Below are 9,483 nucleotides of genomic sequence, written 5' to 3'. Positions count from 1 at the left end.
CCCAGAGATATAAATAACATTATCTGAGGAGGGACATTCCTGCCGGGGGACATCGCTGCTGCCGGGACCAGATAGTCCCGCGGCGGGGGCGGGGAGGCGGGGCCGCAGCCTCCCGCAGAGCCAGGCCCAGCCCCCGCCTTCCCCACCCACTCCCGCACCTGCCAATCAGCCTCCAAGCCCGGGGCCACCTGCCCGGCCTCCGCCCGGCTCCCCGGGCCGGCCTCCGCCCCCTCCGGACTGCATGAGCCCCAGCCGCCAGAGGCCAGAGCCGGCCGCAGCGCCCCCATAGCTGCTCACCGCCCCTCACCGCGCGCTACCCCGAGCCCCCTGCAGCGGGGAAAGGATTTGGCTTTGCAGCTCCGGCCTAATTCGTTCGCCCAGAGCGGCGAGTCTGGCCACGAACATGAGCCCTCCAGTCTTTCCCGCCCTGCGTCCCCACTGTATACAGTCAGGTTTTTAAAATATATTAAAAGACACGCTTAGGCCATAGGGTAGGCAAAGCTGGCGCCCCGGCAGTGCGCCCCCGCTGCGGCGGATTTGGGAGGGACATTTGTTCCCGGGGGCTGCTGTTAGAAAGCGTCCTCCGGGGCTTCTCCTGGATGGTAGTAAGAACAGACGCTGGGAGGGCTCGGGTGGGCACTGGGCCCGAGACCCGCGCCCCCAGCCTGAGGGCTCGGTGTCTCCGTTTCTGTTTGCAAACCTGGTGTGGTCCAGGCGGACCGGGCAATGCTGGCGGGGCGCAGCCCGCAGTCCCATGGCTCGCACGTTACAGGGACTGTAATCAACAGGCAAGCTGCCACCCCAGCCCACCGACACCTCCTGGCCAGACCCGGTTTCCAGGCGAGCGGACGCTTCCGCACGCTGGGTGGGGTGGGATGCTGTAGGCCAGAGAAAACACTAGAACCGATGGTGCCAGAGAGGAAAAACAAAGCATCTCCGAGTCACCTCGGGAGAGAGACACAGAAGTGGCAGCTTGCAAGGCTGTCCACTTTCTTGACTTTCTTACTATACAAGGTCATTGTTCAGTAAGGCTTGGTGGTACACCTTGCTGCAACATTCATCTCTTTCCTCCATCAGCCGTGCTGAGGCAATTTCTCACCAGACATCAGCCCAGGTAATCTCAGGTGTTTTGGAGATGACAGTGGAGATTTAAAGCGCAAAGATGAGAGAAGAGTTTTAACTTTGGTGATGCCTGGTGTTCTTAACAACGAAACAGTCTTACACCTGAGTTATTTGCTTGGGAGTATAATTATGCTGCTTTCCAGGATTCACCAGGAAAAGGGTGTTTAAGTGCCAGATGTGCGTGCTTAGTTTATATATTGAACATATGCAAAGATACTTTACTTCCTGCTGCAGTCACACCTCTTTTGAGAGTGGGCATTTAGACATTGAGATGTGCTAAGTGGCGCAAACTCCACAGATGTTACAAAGCCACAGAACTCTCCACACTACCACCTTGTTGTCTGGGCCCTTATTAAGCTCAATTTCCCAAGACACACTAGTAATAGAGGGAAGATAATAGAAGAATATTTGTGGTCAACCCATTAGATTAGCAATGAGCCACCCTTCCCCCTTTCTGATAGCATTTAAGAATCCATTTGTTTTTTTTACTGAGTTAGAAACAACAAGGTCTTTTTCATTTAAAAATTAAGAACCAAATTCTGGCAAGGAAAATTCAAGAAAAACAGGCCAACTTCAAAGGCTGAGACTATCATATATCTCAAGTAGAAATCTTTGTTCTATTTTTGAAATAAAAAAATGGAGAGAAATTATGTATTTGTGTTTTTTAAAAGCCTTGTGTGGATAAAGTTATTAAATAAATTCATGATACCCTAGAATTGCAGCTCTGCAGCTACATAATTATATACTACATGAAACAGACAATTCCTTAGCTTTAGGGCTCTGAACTGAAGAGTTGTACACATATATTTCTTTGTAGCCTTAAAATTTATAATTTTCAACCACGAGAAAAAATTAATATGGCAAAAGCACCAAATCAGTGGACAGATTACCCCAGGATTTTACAAACCTGTTCAGCTGCTTTAGTTATTTCCACTTTAGCTGAAATCTAAATAATTCAATACAACCTCATTTGCTACAGAGCCTGTTATCCTGACAGCATCCCCACATGCTTTACAGCTAATTGAGTTACAGTGAAATGATAAATTAGGACTGAGGGAGAGAGGAAGTTTAGAATTACGGAGGAAAAGGGTATTGTCAAATAAGGAGGGAGGAAAATGGCAGATCCCAGGGAGTGGGAATGAGAAACTGGGGAGAGTGAAATAGGTAAGAAGGAAAAGCTCATATAAGGGTTCATATTTGAAGTCATTGCTGTGGGCAGCAGGGATTAATTCTGCAGAGACTTCCTGAGAAGAGTTCGTAAAGCCTCCCTGAATTGTCTATCAGAAAGGTGGGAGATCGGTCCTCATCCTGGGTGGTCAAGGGACTGCCCCCCTAACCTCCTATTCCATGTTGACAGCCCACACTTCCAAGCTACCAAGCAAGCTCCTAACGCAATCTGCAGTTCTAGGGCCAGAGAGAAGGTGTGCATTTGAAACTAGATGCTGTCAGCCAGGAACTGGGGCTTCTACTTAACCAGGAAGTGAGAGGAAGCCCTCGCAGAACTGTCAACCCAGCTCCAGCTAAAATCAATAGGTGAGAAGTGGATATAAGTCAGGACATTAGAGGAATCTGACACAAGAAGGAACTTTCATTTCCTATTTCTATATTCTCTGAATTTTTTACATTGAGCTTGTATTATCTGATAATTAATTAGAGATAGTAAAGAAAATAATAAGTAGAGATTGGGTCAAGATGGTGGGTTGAGCCCATGCATTTACCTTCTCTTCCATCCTAAATCTCATAAAAAGATATGTCTTAAAGAGAATAGAAATCTAACAGCACAGGGAAATAAGAAAAAAATGTGATCAATTTTCCAGGAATTTTTAGGAAATCCTGAAATATAGAAGAGAGAGGCAGGACTTGATCTAGACAAAAACAAAGTTAGAGGAAATCAAAACAGGTTCAGGAGAAGGAATAGTTTAGGGAAATTCCAAGCAAGAGTCAAAGGATACAAGAGGAGGTGGGGAGTGGGGAACCTAGGATAGAATAATTCATTGAGGAGTCCCCTCCCCTGCTGGCCTTAAGTACCAAATGTTTACCTGTGGAATAAAGTTAGCGGGGATCCCGGGACCAGAAGGGCAGAGCCCAAGTATACACTGACCGCTAGAAGTAATAGGGAACTTTCACTCTCTCTGGATAGCATGTTGTGCCCTTCCTTCACAGTTCCTGAAGACAGGCTATGATTAACAGAACAGACAGGCAAGCCGATCCTCAAATAAAAGATGATTGGACAATCAAAATCACCAAAGATTTCGTCAGCGGAGGGGAACCAATACCATGAAGGAAAAGCACCAAACACAACTAACAAAGAAGTAATATCAGAGGAAACTAAGTTAATAAAGAAAACAGAAGATAAAATTTAAATGAATTTAAATTTTATTCAGCAAGATTTGAAAGGATATTGTATCCAAGAAAAATAATCAGTGAGAAAACGTAGAGATTTAAAAAGTAGTTTCTGAAGTTTAAAATTCATTAGCTGATCAGCAGAACTGATCAAGTTAAGAGCAGATTAGTGGAAACAGAAATTCTCCCCAAACACAGGGCAAAAAACAAGGAGATGGAAAGTTTGTGAGAATCGTTGAAAGTCATGGAGGTGAGAGCCTCAAGTTCCAATATCTGTTCCAATAGAAGTTACAAAAGGAGAGAAAAGAGAGAGCAGATGAGATGATAATAAGGAGAAAGTAGAATAAAATTTCTCAGAGTTGAAGAAAAATATGAATTTTCAGATTCAATAGAAGCAGTTTAAAGCAGGATAAAGATTTTAAAATACAGTTTACAGTTTTATGTACAGTTTAAAGCTTATGATTTGATTCTAAGACCCAAGAACTTGAAAAAATTAAATCATAAACCAAAAATAGAGCCTAGACTAGCTTCCTGTGCCTTGAATTAAATTAATCCTACAAACTATTTTTACTGAATCACAGAACCAGTTATTTGTTTGAAATTTTAAGACTACTGTGACTTAGAAATGAACATGTATCAGAAAGCTACTTAAAAACAGAGATACCAAACCAAATAAACCCAACCCTACCCAATGTTCCCCTCATTCAAATGTCTGCTAACAATGGAAAAATCGAGAACTCATGGTTATGAACAGAAAACTTTGAAATAGTGCCTAGAGCTCAAAAAACATTAGTTCCCTTCATCTTTACCTTGTCACCAAGAGATGCATTTCATAAAATTAAACTGAAATTTCTGTTCCATTTCTGGGAACATCTAGGGGAACCACAGTCTCCACAACTTCCAAAGACAAAGCAGCAGGAGGACCCATTTGAAAAGCCCACCATTTACAATATAGAGGCATTGAGGACAAAGGAATAAACTTCACCTTCAGATGCCTCAAACAGAATGGAAGGAATCTGAAAACTGGCAGTGAGTGTGTAAATACCAAACTGACCTCCCTATAAAGGAGCAAGTGACCCCAATTTCAAATTTCCATCCACCGATAATGGAAAGGAGCAGAAGAGCAAGACTTACATCCTGTCATCCACCAGTGCATGGAAGCACTAAACAGGCTTTGGAATAAATGGGCATCTTTCCTTCTATAGCTGTGCCTGAGCTTTCCAGGATTAGATTTTCCATTACCTAAGAGATGTGAGCTCGTGCAGATGTAAGAGCAGGCTTATACTGGGGTGTGATGATAAACTGGTGCCTGAAGGCACTTATGTTCTGCTGCAGTTGCCTTGTTCAGGCTGTATTAGTTTGAGTGGGCTTCCATGACAAATACCACAGACTGGGTGGCTTAAACAACAAAATTAGTTTTCTCACAGTTCTGGAGGCTAGAAGTCCGAGATCAAGTTACTGGCAGGGTTGTTCTGAGGCCCCTCTCTTTGGCTTATGGTGGCCATGTTTTCCCTCTGTCTTCACATGGTCTTTCCTTTGTGTGTCTGTGTCCTAATCTCCTCTTGTGAGGACACTAGTCATATTGGATTAGGGCCAGCCACATGATTTCATTTTACCTTAATTACCTCTTTAAAGGCTCTCTCTCCAAATCTGGTCACTTTCCGAGGTACTTGGGGCTAGCATTTTAACATATGAATTTGGAGTGCAGGCCACAATTCAGTCCATAACCCAGGCCTCATCTTTTCTCACATGAATTTCTTCTTATAAATCTCCTAACTGCTGTCCCATTCTCCAGTTTCACTCTCCTTCAATTCTTCCCCCACATAGTAGCCAAAGTACACTTTCTAAAAAAGAAATCTGATCATGTCACTCCACTACTTGAAATCATCCAATGGTTCCCTGTTGCTTTTGGGATACAGTTTTAAGTTTCCCAGCACTTAGCACAGCCCCTGACACGCAAGATGTACTTAAGAAAGGCCTGATGAGTAAGTGAGTTAATAAGTGAATTAATGAACAAATAAATCATGCAAACTAAAAGAGAGTTGCAGTTCTGGAGGCCAACCAAAGAAGTAGGTAATTGAAAGTCATTTCTAGTTGGCTTAAAAATATATATTTGTGACTCTTTACAGGAGAATCACTTTCCTATTTATGTTTGAGTAAATTTATTTAAATAAATTCACATTCCCGGAGACATAATTGGCAATATTTGTGTCTGAATTTCACCAGCTCCTCGGCCACCTTGGCACATTCATACCTAACTTACTGTCTGTGGATGAGAAATGAAGTCAATTAAGTAGGTTTTATGTTCGCACCCACAATCAAGTTCACCTGCCGTCTTCCAATGTTTCATTCATAATGAGGTACAGCAAATACAATAGTGATGGTTCAGCTCTGTGGACTTTGTCTCTGTTTGCTCCACCCTCTCAGTGCCGTTTTCAGACTTCATCCTGGGGCAGTGGCCCCACTCCAAACCCCACGCTCCAGTATGCCAAAGCCTTGAGCACGTAGGATTAAGAACGTAGGAAGGTGGATCAAAAAGCATTACAAGCAGTGAGTTGGTGTTGACATTAACACTCTGTCTTGAGTACTCCACAGAGTGGATAGTCTGTATGTGAATAATCAAAAGTGTCTAAACCTGAAACCTTTGTTCTCTTCTTTTATAAATATTTATCAAGCCAGGAACTCAAATCAAGGAGAGAAAATATAATTTAAAACTCGAGTTTGTTAACAAGGAACGACAGCTAGAGTGCTAACAATTCAACCAATTAAACAATTTTGTGTTTGTGTGATAATTACTGCCAGCATAAATGATCTTGTTAATTGCTTTAATTTGTTAGCAGTTTCCAAACTTACAATTTTTTTTTTCATAGTATTAACCAAAACCTTTGGGAAATTTTCAATAAAATTTGGAAAGATACTGCCATGAAAGATTCCATTACCTCTGCAAATTCATCTCATTTTCTATTCTGTGGGATATTTCTGCAGCTGCTCAACTTCTGTTGAATATTTCTTGAATGCTTTAAAGACTACAAGAGATTCAAACATGATTTATTCTGTAGAGTAACTGGTTCTTATCAAAAACACCATTCTTCATGTTCCTCTGTGTATGGCAAATTTTATTTTTAAAAGATTTATCATTTTCTTTTTGCCAAATGCCATATAATCATTTTTATTCAATTTCATGAAGTAAATTGCTATCATTATCCTTATTGCCAGATAAAGAAACCAAGAAACTCAGAGTTCAAGTAATTGTCCAAAAATCACATAGAACTCCAAATCCCTTCCTTATGAAAGAGTTATTTATCTAGGAAGCAGTATCTTGTGGGGTTTTTTTTATATAAATTAATTATTTTTGGCTGCGTTGGGTCTTTGTTGCTGCGTGCGGGCTTTCTCTAGTTGCAGCAACGGAGGCTACTCTTCATTGTGGTGCGCGGGCTTCTCATTGCAGTGGCTTGTCTTTGTTGTGGTACACGGGCTCTAGGGGCATGGGCTTCAGTAGTTGTGGTGCACGGGCTCAGTAGTTGTGGCTCGCGGGCTCTAGAGCACAGGCTCAGTTGTTGTGGCAGGAGGATTTAGTTGCTACATGGCATGTGGGATCTTCCCAGACCAGGGCTCGAACCCGTGTCCTCTGCATTGGCAGGCGGATTCTTAACCACTATGCCACCAGGGAAGTCCCTCTCATGGGTTTTTAAATTAACAGATCCCATGATATTTAATGTAGATGATCTACATTATAGACTAATTTTTTAAGTCAATAATTAGATCAAGAATTTAGCCCCCAATTATGCTGAGTGTGTACAAGTAACAACTCAGTGCTGCTAGTTCTATTCCATCATCATCTTAATCATCAAAATACACTTAATTAAGCATCTAGCTCCGGACCTTCCATAGCAGAAACTGAAATAAGCCAAAGCTTTAGACCCTTCTTTTGGAAGTGTTTCAAAGCTGTGAGTGAGCATCAGTATTCTGTTACAGACCCCAACTACTGCCTAAACCTATTTCTCAACTCCCACTCCTCACGTCTACTAAATATGGCCAGAAATTGAAGTAAGAGCTTGTCACATACGATTTCAAGTACTTGAGGTATTCCCTGACCTCATTCTAAAGATTTTATATATTATATATATATACATATATATATAAATCTTTTAACTTATTGCATAACTAACAACAAATATTAAAATGCAAATAACCCTGGGAAGAGTTAAGTTTTAAGACACAGGCTTTTGGCTACTGGAGTAAAAATAGTCAGTGCCACTTAGTGACATTTTAATAGCCAAGCAATTTTTTAGAAAGATGGTAGTAGGGTAGACTGAAAAGATTAATAGATGTAAAGTCAGAAGACCTGGCTTCTACTCCCCTTTATCCTCTCTATGCCTTTCTTTTTCTTCCACAAAATGATGGCATTGAACTAGCTAGTCTCTAAGGACTCCTTCAGCTCTAGTTTTCTATTTTTTTTATTATTTTAATTCATATGTTTTAATTCACTATGTAACAATAATATCACAGTCTATTTTACAAGTTAAATGTATGAGCATGTATGAAATAGAAATGGTAGGAAAAAACTAAACGTGGGTCAGGAACTTGAATTTTCCCAAAACCAGGCGCCAAAGGAAGATGTGTTGCCTGCAGGGCCCAAGAAGGAGGCAGGGAGGGTGACGGGAACAGCTTGTGGTATGTGTTTGTCCCCGTGTCTACTCCAAGAAGGAGTTGAGGCATGCCCTCTGCCCTGGTCTGGGATTGGGAGTTTAATCTGGTCAATTGAAGATGGTGGCTTGAGAGAAAAAAGCCATCTGGTACCTACACAGAGCTGGTCCCCTGGTGGCCGCAGGTGGGTTTTGCCGTAGAGGGAATTAGGGGTGGAAGTATCAAAAATCAAATGTATAGAGGAAAAAAGTAAACAGTTTCCTCCTTCCCCCTAAAAAAATGAATTCTTGAAATGCACACATATTCTTCTCTCAAATGTAGAAAAGTCTCACTCTGGATGTGCTTACAAGAAGATCGTCGTCAAAAAACTTTGTTTCTATAACACTTCCAGTTAGCACGCTTGCTGGCATCATCTGGGACTCGGGCGCTGCCTCTATCAGGGACTGCCGGGTGTTTGTGGAGTTAGGGATCACAGAGCCAAACTCGAAGAACCATTCTTCTAGGCATTGCCCTTTGAAGTAAACTTTTTGTTCCAGGCGGACTTTTTCCATTTGCTCCGCTGAAGAGAAGTTCAATTCTCGAGACACTGCCTTGTACTTGAGGATTTTCTTGGGAACACGGGCTTCATGCTCCACTCCAGGGCCTGACAGGTCTTCTTTTCCTTGCCAGAGTATCTTCCCTGTCTCAGCATCCTGAAGGTTCATCCAATTTAGTTTGAAGCCCCTCAGGATCTCCCTGGCCCGCTCACCCTTGGTTGACATGATGCGGCGGCCGCCGCCTGCGGCTCTCCCACGCTGGCCCGGCGGAGCCTTGTAGACTGTGCCCAGGAGCTGAGGTCTGAGCCGCAGCCCCGCCTGCAGACCTCGGGCGAGCAGCGGCAGCGCCCAGACCTGGACCGGCCTCTTTCCCCTCAGCTCCGGCTCCTGATCCCTTCTCCTTCCTAGCTTTCTATTATTTTACACTTACAGCAAGAACATACTAGATGTTTGTTACAATAATGTTCTTTAAAAGGAAAAATTGGAAATTAGTTCAACATTCATCACAATGGAACTGATGAAATCAAGTATAGTGGGTAGACACACGTATAAATTCTATGTAGCCAGTTAAGTGATGATATGGTTTTATATTTATTGATAAAGACGTCATGACATACTGTTGTTTTTTTTTTAAAGTAGCCATCGAATAATTTCCATTTGACTAAGGAATGAAGTATTTTATATAAGGAAGGATACTCCTAAAAATCTCAAGTTATTTCTAGATGGTGGGATTAAGAGTAATTCTTACTTCCTTCTCTATTTTTCGATGATGTTTGGGTATTTATACGTATAGAACATTTTCATAACAAGCAACAAAGTTATTTCATTTTGGGGG

The 9,483-nt window shown here is 42.2% G+C and overlaps 1 pseudogene; it reads right to left on the bottom strand.

Annotated features, from left to right (window-relative positions):
* Nucleotides 1-8,126: 8,126 nt before the first annotated feature.
* Nucleotides 8,127-8,913, bottom strand: LOC101324950 (retinal rod rhodopsin-sensitive cGMP 3',5'-cyclic phosphodiesterase subunit delta pseudogene; annotated as a pseudogene).
* Nucleotides 8,914-9,483: the final 570 nt, after the last annotated feature.

Source organism: Tursiops truncatus, chromosome 2 (assembly GCF_011762595.2).
Source record: "Tursiops truncatus isolate mTurTru1 chromosome 2, mTurTru1.mat.Y, whole genome shotgun sequence".
NCBI classification, from domain to species: domain Eukaryota; kingdom Metazoa; phylum Chordata; class Mammalia; order Artiodactyla; family Delphinidae; genus Tursiops; species Tursiops truncatus.
This window is presented reverse-complemented; position numbering and strand designations above follow the sequence as displayed.